This window comes from Mus pahari, chromosome 14 (genome assembly GCF_900095145.1).
Source record: "Mus pahari chromosome 14, PAHARI_EIJ_v1.1, whole genome shotgun sequence".
Taxonomy (NCBI): Eukaryota; Metazoa; Chordata; class Mammalia; order Rodentia; family Muridae; genus Mus; species Mus pahari.
The window spans coordinates 29,065,966-29,088,390 of NC_034603.1; the positions used below are offsets into that span (position 1 = coordinate 29,065,966).

The 22,425-nt window shown below is 52.4% G+C and overlaps 1 protein-coding gene across 1 annotated transcript in view; it reads left to right on the plus strand.

Moving 5' to 3' along the window:
• The first annotated feature begins 1,028 nt into the window (after positions 1–1,028).
• The window catches only part of Kcnj12 (potassium voltage-gated channel subfamily J member 12), a 45,243-nt gene continuing 23,846 nt past the window's right edge, over positions 1,029–22,425 (plus strand). Inside the window, exon 1 of the mRNA XM_021213130.1 lies at positions 1,029–1,315. The gene's annotated coding sequence lies outside the window, so the exon portion shown is untranslated. The remainder of the gene's footprint in view (positions 1,316–22,425) is intronic.

Genomic DNA, 22,425 nt, shown 5'->3' on the forward strand with positions numbered 1-22,425 from the left:
CCTGAGGCCAGCGAGGCTGATCTATCTGCTAGGCTGAAAGGTCCAGGTCTGCAGGAGGCGAGGACCAGACAATAGGCTCCAGGAGACTGGGAGGGGAGAGAACCAGGGGTGCTTTCCAGAGAGAGTGGGCAAGGGGAGGGGAGTCACATGGAATCAAATCAGCAGAGAGGCCAGAAGGAGAAGCACAGAAAAGCAAGAGATGAACGCTAAATACAACACAAGAAGAAGTGATACAGTGTTAAAGGGGGGGGGGTGGTGGTGGTGGTGCCTGTGACCCTGTGCTTGGTGTGTAAGGGAATGAACTCAGTGAGCTCAGAAGCAAACCTGTGTGGATGTGTTGACTGATCCCACCCCGTGTGTGCATAAGTGACTATGACTGCACCTGTGCACCTTAGCCACCGTGCTCCTCATCACATGCATCTCGTGCAGGTGTCGCCTGAGCTTGCTATCCTGCTGTGTGCAGCCCATCCAGATTCCCTTGCCTGCCTGTAGTCTGAATATTTATTATACGCTCGCCATGCACCTGTGTGTGCGCGTGTCCCCAGGAAAATGTGTGTGTATGGGTGTGTGTGTGTGCCACGCGCGTGCGCGCGTATGTGTTCGCGCGCGCGCGCTCCAGTGCGCAAGTGGCTGGTGCGTGTGGGGGGCAGCTGGGGCCAAGAGGGGCCACCGGGCCAGGCCAGGGCGGTGGTGGGCGGGATCAGCGGCGCCACGGCGCAGGGCGGGCGTGCTTTTGGCGGAGAGTTGGAGGAGTTACCGAGAAGGGCTACTGTGGCAGCGGGGCGCGGAGCTGGGTGCGCGCAGAGCTTCTGCCTCCCGCCGCCTCCTCGCCCTCCATTCCTCGTTCTCCGTCTTCCCCCGGCCACGCCGCGACTGCGCTGCCACCGCCTCCCTGGGAACGGTCGCCGGGGGAGGGTGCCCTGTACGATCGAAGCCCGCTGGGAGGTGCAGGACACCCACACCCGGCTCAGGGGAGCGCGCCCGGCCCTGCCCGGGATCAGATAACTGCGGCGGGGGAGGGGGTGGGTCGGCGCTTCTTGTCGCGGGACTGAGCGACAGAAGCCAGCGGCGAGCCCGGAGCGAGCGCCGAGTGGCTGGGGGCGCCGTCTGGGCGTGCGCCCCCGACCTATGGCTGGCTGGTGGCACCCAGCGCCCGGGAGCGACGCGCCCCTCGGCGTGGAGCGCTCCCAGGGGCTGCGCTGAGGCGGCGGCGGCAACGGTGGCAATGCAGCCAGCGCAGCGGCGGCCGGGACCCGGAACGGCCGCGCGGAGCTTGGAGGACGCGGGACGCGCCGCGCCCCGGCCACTGACCGAGGTAAGAGCGCGGCCGCGGGCGCACGGCCCACCCGGTCGGCCCGAGTTCCCCGCAGACAGCTTCCTGCCCCGGGTGAGCGAGGGGTGGGTGGTGCAGCAACAGGGAAGGTGAGGCAGAAGAGCTCCCTCCGTTCCCTTTTCTCTTTTCCCGTGGTGAACCACCAGATGAAATGCTGACAGAGAGCTTTTCTTCCCCTGCCATGTTTCGGGCTACAGCCATCAGGGAACTTTGCTCCGGGCTAACGTCTTTCCCGGGGTGTATATGTGTGTTGCGGGGGCGGGAGGGGCGGCTCTCGGAAACTTTGAGGAGCTCTTGATCCCCCACGGTCGGCTGGATTGGAGGGGGCTTGTAAGGCAGCGGGCGGAGCCACTTTTGCGCGCGGCAACGGTCCTAGGCGTGACCTTACCCGAGAGACCTGTGATCAAGATGGGGTACAGAGTGAGTGCACAGGTTTGGCTAAGGACCTGAGAATGCTCCCTGCTAAGACCTGGGATCTTTGGAGACATTTCTTTCCCATCGCCTGTGCTGTAATGGAGTAAAAATATTCTGGAGGTGGTTCTTAACCATCCATCTAGCCTGCAAGTCCAGGGCACCTTTTGCCCAAAAGGGGCTCAGGGCAAAGAGTCTCTCCTAGACGCACAAGTCTATTCTGGTGTCCTGTAGGGGAACCCTTTGGAAGAGGCAGCTGAGATGGCGAGCCTCAGAAGAGCTTTGGGGGAGAGCCTGAGAGCTGAGGCCCTTGACATCTGTCCCTGCTTTAGTTTGTGCACACATCCTGTGACAACCTCAGAGCTCACATGAAAGTGTCAGTTTGGTGAAGGCCTCCAGTTCTAGGAGGTTCTGCTGCCCTAGTGCATAGACCTGGTGGTGTTGGGGCTGCCCTTCTGGCCATCCCCGGAGTGTGACACTGCCTTTGGCCCTTTCTAGTTTCTTCCTTACTACCTGTACCCAAGTCTGAAGCTGGCAGTAAGGATCTAGGGACTTTCTGGCCTTGGCATCTACCTCCTGAGCACTGGTTAGAGGCTTCAGCTCTCTGGATTGCTTAGGTGCCCATATGCTCACTGAAATCAGCTGCCGCCTCCTCCAAGGTAGGAACCCACAAGGCTTAGGCTCCCAGCCTTTACACACTCTTTGAGAGATAAGCAAAAGCCCGCCCTGGCTGCTGTCCCACCTGACTAGACTCACTCCAGCCTGGCACTGCACCAGGTGGCTGATTTGGAACCCCCTTCACCAGAATCTGCCCATGAACAGGAGAGGGCCAGGGAGGGGAGGCGGATCTGAGCACCAGGCTCCTCCTTGAGTATTCCTTCCTCTGTATCCCTTCAGGGCCTGTAGGGGAACCCCAAAGAGACTTCTCAGGGAAATCATCAGTTGTGTTCAAGGGGTCCCTCCAATTGGTCAGGAGACACAAGGGTCTTTGCCATAGCAGGTGACCCTGGATAGGCTGAGCCACTTGAGAAAATAAAGGCATGGCTGTGGGCATATGGCCCACCAGACCAGCCTCAGCATAGTGGGAATGGAGAGAGGCTCAGACATCCTTAGGGTCAAGGTAGGTAGTGCTGGTGTTGCTGGACCATCTTCTCCATTGAGATACATGCATACAGAAAGTGCCTTGTAAATACAGAGTTCACACGGGACTGACATTTGTGTACTTCAAGCCCTAATTGTTCCCATCTGTCTTGGATTGGGTGGGCACAATGGCGTGATGGATTTGTCCTCTGTCACTGGGCTCTCTAGGCAAGGTCTCCTGTAGATGTGTGTCTAGTGGAGGGAGGTTTAGGAGGCTGTGCCGTGTTAGGAGAGGTATCTGTGGCAGCTTCTTCCAGAGCCATGCAACATGTTAGGTTGAAACAGAAGGCTTGCCTCATTTTTCCCAAATCAGAAAGGCTTTTGTATGAAGACTCCCATGTTTCTCTGTGCTCTACCCTAGGCAGGACCAGGCAGTACTGAGTGGCCCTCTAGCAGTGAACTAACATGGCAGCAGTAACAGTAACAACACTGGCCACAGTGGCACCTCTAGGCTCTGCAACACTGGGGCCAGTACAGTCAGCAGACTTTTTCCTCTGGCTCAGTCAGGCCTCCGGTGCCTGGGGCCATAGTTGGTATGACCAGTCATAGCACCCAAAGGCCTTGGCACAAAGGCGTTGTGGAAGTGACTGCATCACCAGTCTCAGCCATCTCTGTGGTCCTTGCTAGCCCCCGGGCAGGGTCCGCTAGTATCCTGTGAGCTTTGCTCAATAGTCACTTTCAATTCCCTGATCCTAACTCTTGCTCTGGTCAAGACCCTTCCTGCAACAGATGCAGCTGGGCCTTGTGGCTGGGCCATGTCCAGGGCTGTGCTGTGAGTGAAACATGGGCACAGTTACCCCTCCCCTGTGGACTGTCATTGGAGTCCTGCCAGGGACTGACGAGAGGCAGACAAGGGGGCAGCTCATGGGCAGCAGGAGGGGGAAGCTAAGCCTATGTCTCGGGAGGCTTGCCGGGGGAGCAGAGGGTAAGGGGGCAGGCAGACAGCAGGTGAAAACAGCAGATAAAGGGAGCTGTCTGGGACTGGGTTCAGGCGTGGCTGCTGATGCTTCAGAGGAGCTGTGGTGACAAAGGGGCTTTTCCAGAGGAACTGGCCCCGGGAAGGAGTTGAGGGCCCAGAGCTGGGCCAGCTAATTTAATTTGTTAATGGCCTGCCAGTGCAGAGGCTTGAATTCTCTCTACTCTGTGGATGGGAACGGAGGCCAGGAGGTGTTGGAGCTTCTGTGGTAGCCTGTGTGCTTCTGACCCAAAGCCTGGGGCTCTCCCAGGGACAGGCTGCACCTTTCTGCTGCTCACAGACACATTTGCTGAGGGCAGTATCTACCCCAGGGGAAGTTCCCACTAAGCCCTAAGGCCCACCTGCCTCCCTGTCTCCCAGGAAGTGACTTCTTTGGGACCCGATGAAGCCTGGCATGAGGTTAGTGTTCCATAAACGTCCCCTGCGGCTTCAATGGCAGCCTTCTTGTGATGCAGCCGGAGCTGTAGTGGGTGTGAGCTCTCTGGAGTGTCCCGCATACAGAAACAGTAAGGAACCATTCCATCAGTCAGTTTCACTGTGTTAGGGAAGATTTGGTTTGAGTTGCAAATGGGGGGAGGGTGTTCGAGAGGTTGGCGGAGCAAGGAACACACAGGTGCTCCTTCAGTTGCTGGGACTGAAGCCTGGAAGCCCAGCCTGGATGCCCAGGATGCAGAAGGGGAAGAGAGCCTTTAACCATGCCTATAAGGGTATTGTAGGCTTGGCAAGACTGGGAGTCTCCAGAGGGGACCCCATGATGGAGAACTGTGGACTTCTGGTGCCCAAGTCTTGGGGAGCACAGTGCAGCCCAGTCGCCCTTTGGCTGCAAGGCAAACTGGTTAGGGAGAAGTGGCCTTCCGTGGAGGTGGCCTCAGATGCTGGCCTTCTACTCTGGGTTGTTCCGTGGGCCCATTCTCACCCACAGAGATGTCCTAAAGCTCACGTGTTCCTGCTTGACTGCTGAGGCGTGAGGCCATGGGGACCTCAGAGATCCTGGCCCTGCACCCTCGTTAGCCTCCGAGCTTATAGTACCAAACACGGCTCCATGGGCCTGGCCAGTAGGCATAGGAATGGGTGCCTTTCTCAGCTGCCCCAGGAGCAGCTCTGCTCTTGCTGTGTATCAGCTGCTTCTTGAGGGTGGGTGTGGCCTTGTGGGTCTGGCCTGGAAGCTCCCTAATGTCCCCTACAAGCTTCGGGCAGCTGAAGGGTCCCCTCTATTCCTCACCTGTGGCCCCGTCTCTTGGAAGAGCTCGGACTTGGAGATGGTCACAGGATAAACAGTAAAAGGTATGGAGTGGCAGGCCATTGCAGCTCAGGTACCTACTGTGTGCTTGACTGGCTCTGGGTGGCAGCACTTCAGTGGCTCCGATCTGGCCTCTCTCACAGTGTGCCCTTGCTTCTGCTTCTTTCCTGGCCCTCCTTGCCATGAATTCAACATGGCAGGCCTGGGCTCCATCAGGGCCTATGCCTGCACTATTCCCTCATCAGAACCACTTCTTCCCAGGTATGCACATGACCCTTTCCTTTCCACACTCATATGCTGACCAATGCCACTTCTTTCCTGTAGCCTGTCCCCACAATTACTCATGGCAGCAAAGCTATGCCCCTTCCCCTCTGTACCACTGTTTTCTCACCATAGAACCCAGTGCCATCTGCCCCTAGTGTTTTCATTGTCTATTTTCTTCATTGTCTTGGGCTATAAGCCCACAGCTGTGCCCATTGGGCCAATGGCAATAGGCAGCGGACAGCAGGTGCTCAGTATATACAGTGGGTGGCTGTGCGGTCTCAGCTGTCTGCTGCCTGCCAGGCTGCGCTCATCTTGTCGTGGTGGCAACTGTGCGCATCTGTAGGTGAGGCTACAGAGTCTCCGGAGGTGCCAGCATAGTTCTTGTGTGGAGCCTGAGCTGGGGGGTCGGGGCTGTGCTTTGAACCCTTGCCCTGACAGCCTGCGGCTGAGCAGTAAGAGTAGAGTCTGAACCAGTCTAGCTGGAGCTTTTCTGCTCACACTGTCTCCTGTCGGAGCCTGGCTGCCTCCAGCTCAGGATAGCCCCACCCCAGCTGCACGGGAGTAGTGAGTCTTATTGTAAGTGTGAGCACACGGAGGCCAGCCGAGGTGACGTTTGGCTCCTCGCCACTCTCCTAGGTTGTGGGTTTTGCTACCTGCCTTCCTAATTCAGCCTGGCCTTGAGAGGTGTCATGGGGTACCCCGACTCTCACTGGCCACTGGAGTTTGGGCCGTGCTTCTTAATCTCCCATTCTAGTCCCTTGAACATGACCTCCATGTTTTATACATGTTTTAGTTCTTCAGAGTTGCAGTCAACAACTTAGGCTTGTCCCCTGTGGTGAAGAAAAACCTGACATTTTCTTGTGGTCAGTGTATGGCCTTCCTCCTCTTTCCTGGATATCTCCATGACTTCTGGTGACTGGGTAGAAGGGGCTTGGGGTCCTATCTTCTGAGGCTCACCTGGAGACAAAGGAGCGACCAAATCAAGGTTGAACCGGATTGGGCAAGTCTTCTTTCTAGTGGGGCTGACATGGCACCCCCTTGTGGGAGTGGGTCCCCTGAGGCCAGAGAAGGGTCCCATAGCCCTTTAGAAGTGAGTTTGGTATCTCTGTCCTCTGCCCTCTTTTTAGCTGTGTGGAGACTTGGTGATGGGGTGGGGGCGGGGTGAATGGAAGCTGGGGTGCTGGGCTATGTGGGCCAGCGAGTCTGAGAGGTCAGTAGAGAGTCCTCGAGAAGCCATGGGGCCCAGGCCAGAGGCATGCCCTCACCCCTGCCTACCTCCCGCTCCTTCCAGCTGCAGCTCAGGCCCCCCTAAGCTGGCTGCTCCAGCCCTGCAATTCTTCAGCACTTAAAGCAAAAATAAATCACTGCCAGCAGCTGGCGTTCTGGGTGGCAGCCGCTGCACCACCACCCCCCTGCCCCGACCTCTGCCTCTGGGCTTCTGGTTCCAGGCCAAGGCCAGCCTTCCACTCAGGCCTGTGAGAGGATGTGGAAGCCTGTGGGGGCTTGGCCTGGCCTGGCGAGGTCACATGGAAAGCATAGGCATTGTTGGCTCCCTGAGGCTCTAGGGTCTCCAGCAGGAGGGGGAGGTTCCATTTCAACTTGGTAGAAATTGACCTGGGAGGGCTGGGGCAAGCTCAGGGTGACCTGGTCACCTGGAGGTGACTCCTCCTTTGCACTACTGTCTGGCTCAGCTCTGGGCATTTCTTCTCCTTCTCTTCCATCCTTTCTCTTCTCCGAGAATCCTAGAGGTCTTGACTTGTCAAGTGCTATGACGCAGGCCCCGAGGATGTCAAATTTTAGCATCATTTATACTTTCAACAAATAGCTTTGGGCACACGCACGTGCTGTGCCCTGTGCTGAGAGGCTGGGGCCGTGGATGCACACAAGCCCTCCCTTGTGGGGGGCCCCATGGGGCTGATATCTCTCAGGGTTGGGGAAGATAAAATAGACAAGCAGAGGAGTCATGGACTTGGTCATATTCCTTTGTTAATTATCACAGTCTTTAATTATGGGAGTGTTGCATGGTACAATTAAATAGTAAGAGTAGAAAATGAGTCCCTTCTCAGTTCTGCACTCCCCCCCCCCCGCTCCATGTTCTCTGGGTGACTGTCTTTCTCAGCGCGTTGTGAGTGTAGCTGTACTCTCCGTTCCTCTCCCCTTCCCCCACCCATGCATCCCTTGGTTCCCTGCTTCAGGATCCTGGCCATGTGGTGCCCAGTGCCCACTGAGCCCAGGGCTCCATTCCTGTCTCGGAGATGAGGGCTGAGTCACCGAGTCTGCAGATCCCAGTCGTGAAGCCTTTGAACTTGCAGAGCCATTGAGTTCGCACATCATGGGTTCTTTGTGAAGTTTTTACCAGTCTAAGGCAGGGAACCTGGAATTGCAGAATTGGAACAGCTTAACCCCAAGAGAGGTTCTAGATCCTTCCTGAGCTCCCAGGGAGTTTAGACCCCGTAGATTCCCAGAATTCAGGTTCAAAGAGTGTAGGGGTACCTGGGGGCTGTGTGTTTTAATCTCCTCCAAGAGCTCAGCTCCCGCCCATTTAACCCCCTAGCTTCTATGTGGTCTAATCTGTCAGTGCTATGGAATTTAGGGCTGGCAAACTCCCTCAGGACAGAGCAAGTCTTGCTTGGATCTGAAGGGGGAAGTGCCCACCCCTTTTTCTTAAAGCGGGGAAGTCCCTGATCCACTATCTGCCTTTTTCTTGACCGGCTAAAGGAAGGGCCACTGGGTCCTTTATGGTCTTCAGACATGGTTAGTCCTCTGCCTGGGGGAGGGCTGCTGCTACTATCAACTCTGCCTCTGGGTTGCCCCCCATTTGCTTGGTCCCCTGACATCCCTGAATCCTAGTTTGATGCGAAGGAAGATGCTGTTTAGATATTGGGTGATGCCCTGATTCCAGGGGAGGTGATAATGATCGTGTTCTTATGTGCCAAGCCTCAGTATTCCCTCTTGTGAAATGGGCACCAATGCTTCCCTTTTCTCAAGGCATCATTATTTCCTGCCCTTTGTACTTGGCTCTGTGGTCAGGGTAGGGAAGGGCGGCTTCCTCTCCTCTGTCACCCCCTCCATTTTGCAGCCGGAGGTTTGGCCATGCCAACACCTCACCTGCTGCGTCTCAATCTGTCGGCAACACCTGTTTGGTCAAAGCAGCCAGGACTTTCCCTGGGCCCTGGGAAACCTGAGGACCACTGGGTGTGTCCCCAGGAGCCCTTGTGGTAGTCCCACAGTGGCCCAGGCCCCCAGCCCACATCACAGAACATATCCACAATCCCCTCTCTTTGCTTTACTGAATGTGAGCTGGACTGGGCCTGGCTAGCTCAGCCGCAACCAGTTGGGGTCCTGAGCTTAACCTTGTAGCAAATGCTCAGGCCCACACTACCAGGTTCTGTCCTCTCCTGACCCATTTGCCTCCTGCTGGCCTTCGGTTCGGCTGCAGCTGGGCCAAAACACCCTAAATAGGTAGAGGTTGATAGGGAATAGATTTAGGGGACAGGGGATCAGAAGTACTGGGAGTCTTTGCATGAACCTGTGCCCCAGAGTCTGCCTCTACAAAATGGGAACCCTAGAGCACGGAAGGCAACCTTGTTCACATGCCTTCTCTTCTGTCTGGGTCAGGGGTGAGGCCCCGGAGAAAGGTAGAAGTGAACAGGAGGTAGCACAAGCCCCGAAATGGTTCTGGTGCTGCTGTGTTGGAGGTTCATATAGTATGGCCTGGGCTTCAACCTTCACTGAATTTCAGAAGTGTCTTTCAGGTTTTGGAATATGTGTGATAAGATGTCTTGGGGGACCCAAGCCTCCCCATGAAATCCATGTGTGGATTTTTTTTCAACTATAACTTATATACAGAGTCTGAATGCAAATAGATTATTTTTAATAATTTTGTACAAGCTAAGTTTTTGTGATATGGAATTTTCTGTTACTAGAATTTCTCTCTCTCTCTCTTCTTAGTTAGGGATGGAATCTAGGGTCTCATACATGGTAGACAAGTCCTCTTGCCATTGATCTATACCTCCAGCACCAGAAAAAAAATAAAATCTTAAAACACAAAAAAACAGGTTAACAAGATGGATCAGCCCCAAGGGCACTAACCATGTAAGCCTCAACCCCCCAGAACCCATTTAAAGATGGAAGAACAAAGTGGTGACTGACACTTGTCCTTTGTCCTCTACATGTGTGCCACGGTACACACGCGCATGCACACACCACAGCCACCACCACCACCATTTACAAGGAAAGAAAAGGTGTACTTTGGAGCAGCATCCTTTGGAAACACATGGCATTAGGGTTCTGTTTTGGTTTTTGCCATTTCCCATGTGTGAGTCTTAGGCAGATGGCTCTGCCGCTCTGTCCAGTCTCCCTTTGGGAGCACAGAGACAGGAGTGGTCCTCTTTCTGGAGTGGTTTTGAGCAATCTGAATTCATACATAACCTGGGCACATGGAAGGGTAGGCCCCCTTGTACATTTAAAAAAATTTTTTAATTTTATGTGCACTGGTGTTTTGCCTGCATATATGTCTGTGTGAGAGTGTCAGATCCTCTGAATCTGGAGTCACAGACAGCTGTAAGCTTCCATGTGGGTGCTGGGAATTGAACCTGGGTCCTTTGGAATAGCAGCCAGTGCTCTTAACTGCTGAGCCATCTCTCCAGCCCTGAAATATTACTTTCTGTGGCAAGATGGTTTTGAGATTTGTCTGGTATTTCAGGCAAGAGACTGAATTTATGCTTAGTCAACTTCCTCGTTCTGATGTATTAGCTTTCTAGATTTCCATCCAGCCCTGGCTGTCACTGTGCCTGGGCCCTCTAAATAGCAGGTTTTGGTAATGACTCAGCTAGGTCAAAGGGAATAATTCTTTGTGATTTTGAGAGCCCACCTGGTGACACACTAGTGTGGGGCCACGTCAGCAGAGCTTGTGCATGCCACAGCCACTTGATGCTTTATTTGACAACACAACCTTTGACAACAAGGGCTTTCATTTCTCTTGGTTTAGACATCATCCAGGCTGGCATCTTCCTGTGGCTCATGCTGAGAGTTAGCTCTTTGGGGAGGGTGTTCTTGGATCTTCATCCTACCCCACTGGTTGGTCAATAAGTCAGATAGTTAGTTCCTGCCGTGTCTCTCTTCTTGTCCTTCTGGGTCATCACAGCTGACTCAAAAGACAGGGAGCTGATACTCCTTTGCAGATTCCAAAACCAAGGTGCAGTGAGGCTGTGCGGTGACCAGCCTGCCTCCTCCGTTCTGTGTGCCCCGCGTCCAAGATTGATATTCATAGCACCTGGTTTTCTCCAAAGCCCATTGTCGTCGGACTTGCAGCCCAAACATTTGCTTGCCTGCCACCAGGCATGTCCTGGGGGGAGATGTGCTGAATTGATGATGTCAGTGTTCTTGGTCCTTCCAGGCTATTATCGGGATATTTGTGTGTGTGTGTGTATGTGGGGGGGACTTTAGCATGCACACGGTGCCAGTGTTTCTTGAGAAGTGGTATGACATTTCCCTGAGAGTTGGCATCTAAAGAGAACCATGAAATGACTGTTACCAGATCTGCTGGTGCTGGGGCACTGTGTTCTCAATGCTTCCAGATGTTATCTCATTTAATTATCGCCTTAAGCTCAGTGTCCTAGACAGGCTAGGGATGAGGCTGGGGAGGCAGATGGTCAATCCAGATGTCAGTCAACATCCAAAGGCCATGAAGAGAGGTCTCCATGTCTGAAGGGAAGCCTGAAGAGAGCTGTGGGCTGGTGGGAGGTGCCTGGCCCGAGGTCTTCTCCCAGGCTCTTAGACATCCCGCTTGGCTGGGAGTAGTAGGACAGGCCATGAGCACCATAAACTGTACTGGCCCAGATCTAAGTGGGGGCTGTCCCCTTTTTGTGTGACTCGGAGCTAGCAGCGGCATCTCTCTAAGCCTCAATTCTGTACTCTGAAAAATAGGGCAAAATCTCCCTCTCACACTGATAGTTCCAGAGGATTGCTTGGCCACACCTTAGAGCTGTTTTAAAATTCTAGAGGGTAGGGGACCATTTCGTAGGTGGAGAAACCGAGGCTTCAAAGAGAGGAAACACTGTCAGGGATCATACTCAGCCTGTATGATCGGAGGCTATTTATCCCCCTGTGGTTCTAACTTCTGAATGTGGGCGGGTCCGGTCAGCTTTGTCCTTGCTCTGGATCGGGTTGGAGGACAGTCAAGTTGTTTCTTGGGCCCCTTGGGCTGGGATCCTGGGGCAGGGCCATGGTTGAGGTCAAGGCCTTTCTGAGTTTCTCAGAGTACCTCCAATAACTACTCTCACAGGGCTGTCACTGACTTCTTCAAATGCTCCACATCCTGGGAGCCGATTGGCCTTAACAGCTGTACTCCTAGACTCTGACTATGGAAGACGGGCACAGCAGGCTTTTCAAGAATTTCTTTACCGATCTATGACGCCCTGGAATGCCATGGGGTGAGACTCGCTGCTTGTGGGCAGGGTTTCTTCAACCTTTCCCACCTGGGGTCACTTTTACACAAGACATTTTCATGTGACCCTGGGTATAGAGGTCTATCAGATGGGCTAAGCATTTATTAGTAGTAAATCATGAAGAAATTTATTTTAAGCAACTCTTTCGAATATGTGTAGTTTCATCATTTAATAAAGATTAAAGCAAATTTGCATACTAATGAGATGGACATACTTGATTTTACATAAATAATTAAATCCTAGCTGAATGTTGGAGACTCTAGGTCAGAGAGTATCTACAACATTTTTTTAGAGTTGATAGATACTTTGATTTTATAAATGTCAATGGTGAGAATGCCTTCATGCATAAATACAGGGTACAAAATGGCACAAGTATATTTAGGGTCATTTCAGGAATGGTTGAAAATTCTGTGCCGATCTCAAACCAAAATTCATTTTAACTTTTAAAAAAAATAAAATTTGATGTTTTAATTTGAAGTAGGGTCTCACTGTGTAGCCTTGGCCTAGAATTCCTAATAGATCAGATTAGCCTTCAAATCACAGACATCTATCTGTTTCTATCTCTGGAGTACAGGGATTAAAGATGTGCACTACAATGTCTGGTGGCAGCAATATATATATATATATATATATATATATATATATATATTAACATATTTTTATTTCACGTGTATGAGTGTTTTGCCTCCATGTGTCTCTACGTACCACATGCATGCATAGCTGGTACCCTTGAAGGTTAGAGGAGTGCATCAGATCCCTCGGAACTGAAGTTACAGACAGTTGTAAGCCACCAGTTGAGGGCTGGGAGCTGAACCCAGGTTCTGTATAAAAGTAGCAAGTTCTCTTTAACTGCGGAGCCATCTCTATAGCCCTGCCTGGTGACAACATTCAAAATCAAACACAGTACAATTTGCATTAGTTACTTCTCTGTTGCTGTGATAGAATACCGTGTCTGATGGGGGCTGGAGAGATGGCTCTGCAGTTAAGAGCACTGACTGCTCTTCCAGAGGTCCTGAGTTCAATTTCCAGCAGCCACATGGTGGTTCACAACCATCTGTAACAGGATCTGATACCCTCTTCTGAAGGCAGCTACAGTGTACTCCTATACATAAAAATAAAGAATTCTTAAAAAAAAAAAACTAACAAACAAAAAAGAATACTATGACTGAAAGCAGCTTAGGGAAGAGCTTGTTTTAGTTTCCGTTTGTAGAGGGCTAGAGTCCACAGCAGTGGGAAGGGCACAATGTGGCCATATAGCAGGAAGCTGTGTGAGAGAGAACCAGAAGTAGGCTGAAACTGTAAACCCCGCAAGCCCACCCCAGTAGAGTATGTTCTTCAGCAAGGCCCCACCTACTAAAAGCTCCATAACCTCTCCAAACAGTGCCACCAACTGGGAGCCTCGTGTTCAAAGGTGAACCAATGGAGCCATTTCTCATTCAAACCACCATACATCAAAGATATGATTATATGCTGAGACATATAATAGAAAATATCTAAAGTCTTTGTTTTCTACTATGTTTCTGTAAGAGCAGGACACTGTGCGTGATAAGAAGCACTGAAGCTCAGAACATACATCTGAGGCAAGGTGTTTCGAGCAGTGTTTTGTTGGTGCTGTGTGGCTTGGTGCCGAGGTGGCGTGAGATGTTCAGAACCAAGGCTGCAGTGATTGTGCAATGGATCATGGGAGTGCTCTGTGTGAATACCTATGATTCATGACACGCTGACTTTGAATTGAGTTTTGATCATTGCATGTTCAAAATACTTACTATTGCCATTTTTTGGGAACCTACATTGAGTTACCATACAGGGTCACAATGTACAGTTTAAGAATCTGGTAGTTAGGAGATAACTGAATTGTTGGTCGTCCATCCATCTATCCATCCATCTATCCATCCATCCATCCACTCACCCACCCACCCACCCAGCTATCTTTCTAACCATCTACCCATCTACCCACCCCCACTCCTTACTCACATACATATGTGCATACATGTACAAACATATATACATATATACATCTGACCCCCCACTCATCTACCCATTCATCTATCTACTCCCACTCCTTACCTCCACATACATACATACATACAAACAAACTTACACGTCTGACCCCCATCCACACATCCATCTACCCACCCCCACTCTTTACATACATACATTCATACATGCACATACATACATATATACATACACATACACATATACACCTGACTCCCATCCATCCACCCATCCATCTACTCCCACTTTTTTTTAACCATATACATACATACACACATACATACATATGTACACACCCATCATCCATCCATCCATCCATCCATCCATCCATCTATCCATCCACCCACAGATGTATCCATCCCTCCATTAGGCTTTAAGGATCCCAGGTCCTGTGGAGAAGCAGCCATTTCCACAGATTCCTGTGACCCAGAGAAAGCCTTCAAGAGGTTGATATGGAACACAAAAGGCTCTCAGGTGAGCATCTTAGGTCCTGACTTCACAAGGGCTATGGAAGCATCTGTGTTCCCAGGAGGAGGGTCTAGCCCTTAGAGTAGTGTTGAAAGCCAAAGAGATTATTAGTTGACTGCTACCCAAGTCCCCTGGGACTTCAGGAGAACAAGAGCCAAAGGATACAAAAAAGCCCTCCACACAACTGCAGTCTGCTGTGGGGCCTCCAGCCACACAAACACTTCTGCCCCTGCCAGGATGCATCCTGAACTCTCACTCCCCAACCCATTACTGAATCTGTCAATCATTTCTAATTGAGCCCCTGGTGCTTGTCTCCACCCTCTAGATCCTGGGCTCAAGCCTTCCCAGTAAAGCCTTAGACTTTGTGGATGGTTTGATTTTCTGAGAATATCAAAAGAGAACTCACTGGCTTACTGCACAGTCGCTCATTTGATCTTCTCAGCCCTTTCCTATAGGTGGAGTCTCACTCTCTTGTCCACGGGTCCTCGTCCGCTCTGGCTACCTAAATCTATTGCTATATCCAGGGCTCTCTTTTGAAACTGGTTTCTCTCTCTAGACTTCTTAGGCATGTGTCTTTCCAGGGGTGACCATTCACCTATTACCTAGGACACTGGGTGACCAACAGTCCTGCTCCACAGAACTTGTGTGTCAAGGCGAGAATGACCATGTGAGCAGAGACCATTAAATCAGGGAAATGAGCTGAAGGGTGACAGGGAGAAGAGGGTGGGGCAGAGCGATTGATGTTGCCAGTAAAGGGAAAGCAGGCACAGAGCAGGAGGGCCATTCTCCATTGGGTTACAGACTGGGTCATCATCCTTGCATGTGTGCCAGCATGTGTGCACTGGGTAGTGCCAGCTCCACTGGCCTGGGCTCCGCAGGGAAGGCTGGTCTGGCTGCTGTAATGGGATGCCAAGAAAATGACAGACGGACTGATGCCCCACAGGGCTTTTCTCTCTGGGCTCCACCTTCAGCTGCAGCTGTTTTGAGGGAGTACAGCTTAAGTCCCTACCCCCTTTCAGCTTGTTAGTCGTGAGGACCGACAGAAGCCTCCTCCCCCAGGACACTGCCATAGCCTGGCTCTGGAGGGACTCCAAGCCACCTGTCTCTCATCAGCCTTGGGGTACTGATGTGTGGGGTGGGAGGATGGTCGCAGAGCCACGCCTTCCTCACAACCCAGTAGCCTCAAACAGGGGATGCTAGATCAGCGAGCTCAGAAGGTGGGGCCTTAGCTAGGCAGTGCAGATGGGGTGGGCAGACACTATGCAGAACGCACCATGAACCCAGGTGGAGGGCCTGAGGGAACCCAGGAGGGCTTTGGTAGGGTCAGCGTTGTGACCACACATTAGTGTATCTGAACTTAGGCTGGGAGGGAGGGGTCCTGTATGCACAGATAGCTACAGAAGGAGGAGGCCCTGCTTACAAATCCAAGGCACAAGGGTTCCAGTGGAACGCCACCCCCTGGCTCTTTGACCAGGGTAGCACACTACTTGGACAGAACTGTTCCTTGGGGACCAGGCCCATAACCCCAAGTCCACGTGTCTCTGGCATCTCTTGTGTCTTCTTTGTAAGTCTGCACCTCTTGTTCCCCATGTCCGGCTCACCTCTACCCCAGCCGTATCCTGGTCTTCTGGGCTCAGAAGCCTACAGAGTGGGAGCTTGAACTGTCTAAAACATCGGTTCCAACCTGTGGATTTTGATCCCTTTGTGGAGGTGGGTCAGAGGCCCTTTCACAAGAGGCCTAAACTGAGCTGGGTGGTGGTGCACACCTTTAATCCCAGCACTGGGAGGCAGAGGCAGAGGCAGGCGGATCTCTCTCTGTGAGTTTCAGGCTAGACTGACTTACAGAGTGAATTCTGGGACAGTCAAGGCTACACAGATAAACCCTGTCTTGAAAAACAAAAGAAAACAAACAAACAAAAAAGACTATCAGGAAACAGATTTTACATTATGATTTTAAAAAGTAGCCCAGTTACAGTTATGAGGTAGCAACCAAAATAATTTTATGAGGGTTGGGGGTCACCACACCACGAGGAACTGTATTAAAGGGTCGCAGCCTTAGGAAGGCTGAGAACCACGGCTCTAGAAGTTTGTGTGTGCTGACATACTGTACCTCCATCACAACCCCACAAGATGCTAGGGCTCTATTCCTTTGCCTATGAGGCCACAGGCTCACAGAGGCGTGAAGGATTCTCTGAGGCCTCTGGTACTCTCTTGAGCCAGGATTGAAGGGTCCAGCCCTCAGAGCCCAGGTTCAGGGCTCACAAACCGTTCCCATGGTTGGCTACACCCCAGGACCAGCGTTGCTTAACTCTGTCCATCCTTAGCGCCCCCTGAATGTGACCTGTTTCATATACCTTCTCCTGGGACTCAGGTCTTTCCGGATGGCACCTTGTTTTTCATGGGCCCCTTCCCACTCCCTTAACTTCCGTGGCTTCTCCTTTGGTCAAGTTCTTCCCTTTGCTCCTGTGTTCTTGTGATGGGTCCAGTACTGTCTGCTGGTCATCAGTCCAGCTCAAGTACTATAGTGCCTTGTGGGGTATGATGGGATCTGGTGGGCACAGGCAGGGAGGAGCTCTACCTTGTCATTTCCCAACTGTCTGCTGGGTATTGTTCTGTTGAGGGCCTTGGGCTTGAATCCCCGAGTCCTTCAGTTCTCACTTCACAGATGAGGCCACAGTGGCCAGGGGTGCACAGTTTACTTTCTGGGTCTGTCTCCACTCTCTTTGACTCTCAGAGATGGTTCATTGAAGCCTGTGATCCTTGCAATGTGGTTTCTCTAAGCTCAGAGCCATCATCAGTGTGGGCACTGCTAGTGACTAGTGACAGCCATTACGACAGCTTACTGTGCTGGGTTAGAGAAGGGGCTGAGGTTCAGGCCATTAGTCTATTCCAGATCTCCAGTATCTGTAGGCTGGTTCCCTGTAACCCAGTTTCCTTGATGGTAAATGTCTGTAAAAGTTCAGTATCTCCCTCACACTGCTCTTCCCTCCCTCCCTCCCTTCTCTCTCTCTCTAACAGCCTTGGTTGTCCTGGAACTCACTCAGTAGACCAAGCTGACCTCACTCACAGAGATCCATCTGCCTCTGCCTGGGGAGTGCTAGGAATGGCATGTGCCTGGCTCACACTGCTCTTTTAAGGCTTCAGCGTGTTTGGTATCTGGGGACAAGGCTCTGGATCACTGTTTTGCAAACCTTTAGGGAGGCCCCGGTGTGCCTTCACATTGCGGGTGACTAAGAAGTCCACAGAGGAGTCCACATCAGAAGCTTGGCTGGAAGCTAAGTGTGGGAAGAAGACAGTAGGCAGGCCACGGGCATTCTGGGAGGGATGGCCCTGCAAGAGCAGGAGGCGTGTGCTACAGGAGCAGGCGTCGTCAAGGGGGAACTCTCAGAAAATGTCCATCTGTTTCTTCAGAAACTTTTTACACCCTGTTAGGCCTACAGCAAAGTATGTAGGCAGAAATGATGGCAGTTGGTGATATTTCTCTTTGCCAGGCTCAACACTAACCTCCTTATGAACCTGGAGGTCCTCACTCCAATCATGCCCAATTGTGGCTTGGGGAAACTGAGGCAGGAGAGGTATAGCGAGCGACCTGCCCGAGATCTTACTATGGCCAAGCAGCAGAGTGTGGAGTAAAAGCTGTGAACTAGCCCAGAGAGGAAGAGAGCATTTGGGGTTTGGTGTAGGTTGGGGAGTGGTTGTAACCTCTCCACGAGGTGGCAGAGTCAGGTGTGCTCTGCCCTCCCTTGCTATGTGGAACAGGAACAGCTAGGTTGTGGGCCTAAGTCGCCAGTCCCAGATGTCCACTGCTGTACCTGGGCCTCTTCCATGTCTGGCTTGTAGCTAGAACTGTGGGAGGCAGACAGGAGCTGAGGTCATTCAGAGGTGCCCCCTATAGTGATGGGGACTGCAAAACCCAGACTTCTGGTCTGTCCGAGTCCTGGGAGAAATCTTCAGCAGACGGGAAGACAGGCTCAGAGAGGGGTGGCTGGGGACCTAAGATTACACAGCCAAGGAATTCCAGGGTTGATCTCCAAAGTGTGCTGTCTGCTCTGCCTCCCGCTCTGTGAACAGTGTGCACGACGGTCATTCCTCGTGGCTACCTCAGATCTCAAAGATGGAGTTGGTGCCTCACAGACAAGGTGATTGTGGCCCAGTAAGAGTGGCCTGGCATTCCCACACATCTCCAGAGAGGCCCTCAGGGTGCTGTAGGGAGCATATGGGGGGCCTCGGTCCACCCCCTAAGCTAACGCTGCTGTGCAGGGCCCGTGCGAGCCTGAGTGAGGGAGGGGCCTCTCTTGAGAATGGTAACTGTGATTTCCACCTGAAGTTGCTGCTCTGACTTGGGGGTCCTGCATACTTTTGTCCCGGGTCTGGTAGTCACAGCTAGCCAAGCTGGTCTCCAGGGCTGGTGGACGGGGTATACAGAGGCACAGGGGAGGGCATCCTCCCTGGGTGTGGCTTGGGCAGTAGTGGCGCGGACCACCTTGAACTGTTCTCACATTCCTGGCACAGCTCCTTGGACGCTGCAATCAGGTGCCTTGGAGGCTTTAGTCCTGGGGGTCACAGTTTGGGGGGGCAGGATTACCCAGAGCCTGACTGTTCATCAAAGTCACGTGTCTACTTCCTCTCCTACCTGTGTGACCTCACGCCATATCTCTAGCTCTCGGAGCCTCAGTTTCCTGGTCTTTAAAGTGTTCTAATGACACGGACCCCTCAGAACTGAGCTAGAGAGCCTAAAGGACGGGACCTTATTGACACTGGCTCTAAAGCCACATGCTTCTGACGCTTACAGGCTGTCTAGCTGAGTGAGTCCTTTGACATCTCTGAGTAGCAGTTTCCTCTTCCATCAAGGGAGGGTAGTTTCTGAATCCCCCTGCAGGCCATGCTCTGTAGCAGTCTGGGGGAATTTCAATTACTGTGCAGAAGATCGCAGCCCCGGGCTCTTGAGCAGTGACTACCTCAGAAACCCCACTTCCTCAGACTGGAGAAGAGGCCTTTCCCTGCTGTTGCCCCCTCCACCAGACTGGAGGTTACAGCTGCCGCTGTCTGCTGGGAGTGGCTCCCCGGAGGTCCTGAGCACTCTTATCTGATGGGACACAAACAGCACTCTGCAAGGTTTTCAAGCAAGGCTCGGGGAAGTGTCTGCCTCCCTCCCTGCCAGCCAGCCTCCTCGCCCAGCAGAGAGGCAGCTGAGGCCAGAAGCTGGGGGCAGACAGGAGATTGGAAGCTCTCGTGAATAAATCACCACATGATCTGGGCTAATGCACTGGCTGTGGACAGCATGTGCAATTAGTGCATTAATTGTCAGAACTGGTGACTTTTGTGCAGGCGCAGCCCAGCATGCCTGTGTTTACAGAGTGCCAAGTGCCTTCTGGGGCTCGGTAACCCTGAGAGCATGTCCCCCTCACCTCCAGTAGCATTACCCTAGGACACTTAGTCCCTGTTGGCTGTCCCTGAGTGGGCTTTCCAAGCCTCTGAAAGGACTCTATACCTAGGGACTCAGCTAGGTCCACTTGGTCTGGGGCTGCTGGGATGAACCCCCACCCCCAATTCCCTTTTTTTCACGCAGCCTCTTTTTGTGCTTAGTGCTTGGATTTTTTTTCCCTTTTTTTCTTTTGAACCAAAGCTGTCCCAGACTAGCCAGATACTGCCCGTTGCCAAGGTGACCAGACCATCTCTCTCCCACCCTGCAGCATCACTTGGGTTGGGTGTGTGCATCTGCCCCACTGTCTAGCCCTGAACAAGGTGTATGTGTTCACGACCACCGTGTGTACACACGGGAGCAGACACAGAGTCCGGGTGTACACGGCACTACCAGTGTGAGCAGATCTGCTCATGCATGTGCACATGCAAAAGCAGACAGATTGCACGCGTGTTGACAGCTGCACACAGATATGTTGACCTCTGTATGAGGCAAGAGCTATTGGCTGTGCCAAGTGTTTCCCAGGCTCCATTCTACAGCCTCTGTAATACCACAGCTGCTTGCTTACACAGCTGTGGGGAGAGTGCACCAGCTTGTGGCAGCCCACAGTACTTACTATTAGGCCAGATCACAGCCCTTGACACCTATGGTACCCTGGAGGTCCCCCTAGGGTCTCCCTGGGCCTAGCGTCTGGTGCCCTCTTGGGGCCACTGTCTATGCTGCCACCCTAGCTCCAATTCCCTGTGTATGTTTCCCAACCATATTCTGAATAAATTTCCTGCTTTCCAGCCCTTGGCCTGATCTTGGGGAATGTTCTAGAAGAGCATGCACCATGCCTCAGGCCATGTGACAGTGAAGATGCTACACACATCAGTGGTAGTGTATGCCGTCTGCTGTGCACTCGAAGATGCCCTAGGTAGGCACTGAGCACACAACAATGTCAGTAATGCTTCAATTGCTGTGGTTGAGAGGCAGGATGCTTAGGTCCATTTTAAAGACGTGAACATTGGCTGGAGAGATGGTTCAGCCGCTAAAGAGCGCGGGCTGTTCTTCCAGAGGTCCTGAGTTCAATTCCCAGCAACCACATGGTGGCTCACAACCATCTGTAATGGGATCTGATGCCTTCTTCTGGCATGTACCGTATATGAACATAGAAGACTCAGACATGAATTTAAAAAAAAAAAAAGATCTGAACACCATGACAAAGATTCATCACATATGCTGTGCCTTTGAGGTAAAAGTGAGTGGCCTAGAGCAGGCTACCACCAGGAGCTGATGTAGAAAGGCCCCGCCACTGCCACTCCCCCAGCCTTCCATCTTCCCTGAAAGATGCAGCAGGCGGCAGGAGGGCAGGCAGGCAGGAGCAGCCTTATTCACTTGAGAGCCTCACCAGCTGCTCCAGAGGGTGTCCCATGGCTTCACCCAGACACACAGCCCAGGTATGAACTGACCAGCCTGCTTAGAGCCAGGCACCTCTGAATGGAGATTCCCCTTTCCCAGAAGTGACTGCCAAGGCTGTTGAGAGGCCCAGGCAGTAGGTGCAGAGCAGAACTCTCACTCCTCCTGTGCCAAGCATGAGAGTTTCCCTGGGAGCTTTCAGGACAGAGACCTGCTAGTGAAGCCCATGTTCCCTTCAGATTGACCACTTTCTTGAAGTCTAGGCTTATGGCCTGGGGCAGCAGGAGGGGAACATCAGGGCCTGAGGCACCAGCTCAGGCACTTGGCAGCTCCTGCCTCTTGCATCAGTTATCTCCCTAAGACCTTGCTGAGAGGCACACAGTCCGAGAAGGCTTCCTGTAGGAAGTGGTACTGAGCCAAGCCTGTGGCACGGATTTCTGCCAGTGACTCTGGGTCTCTGTCCTTGCAGTTCTTGAGCCCTGAATCCCGACCCCTGCTATGCCAAGGCTGGCTGTGGACATGGTGCTTGCCTCCTAAGTCTTAGGTTCTGTAAAAGGGTGGTGGCATGTGTCACACTCTGATACATTCTGAAAAGATGGCAGTGTGGTCAGTGGCCCTAAGGGGGCACCAGATCCTAGGCCCAGGAAGACCCTAGGAGGACCTCCAGGGTGTCATAGGTGTTAAGGGCTGTGATCTGGCCTAGTGGCAAGCACTGTGGGCTGCTACAAGCTGTGTAGTCACTACCCCGCTGTGCATGCAGGCAGCTGTGGTGCTGGAAGGGTTGCAGAAACCTGAGTGTTGAGGTTGGTGACAAGTAGAGTCAGAACAGCTTGAGGGGACCCACTTTTCACCTTTGAAAGGTGGGGTTCCCAAGCCTCATCTTTAATGACAGCCATCTAGTACCATTGTGGTACTAGACAAAGTAACAGAGGGGACAGTGCCATGACACCCTTTTCTTACCTTCTGCGGATCTCCCCACTTTCATGTTCTTTCCTGCCCCCCACCTCCCAGCCTGGGAAGGACTTCAGGAGTGGAGATGAGCAAGCTAAACTCCAATTGTGGATTGGATCTGGGAGACTGAGGGTGGTTCATGTGTCCAAAGGCAGGGCACCAAGTTGCCTTCCCAATGGGCCCCTAACTTCCTGCCCCACCCACCCCTTCTCATACTGCACACTGTGCAGCCCATCCTGGCCTCAGAGCCTTTGTTTGCTTTAGCATCTGCCTGGATGGAACCTCACTTCTTCTTCTTCTTCTTCTTCTTCTTCTTCTTCTTCTTCTTCTTCTTCTTCTTCTTCTTCTTCTTCTTCTTCTTCTTCTTCTTCTTCT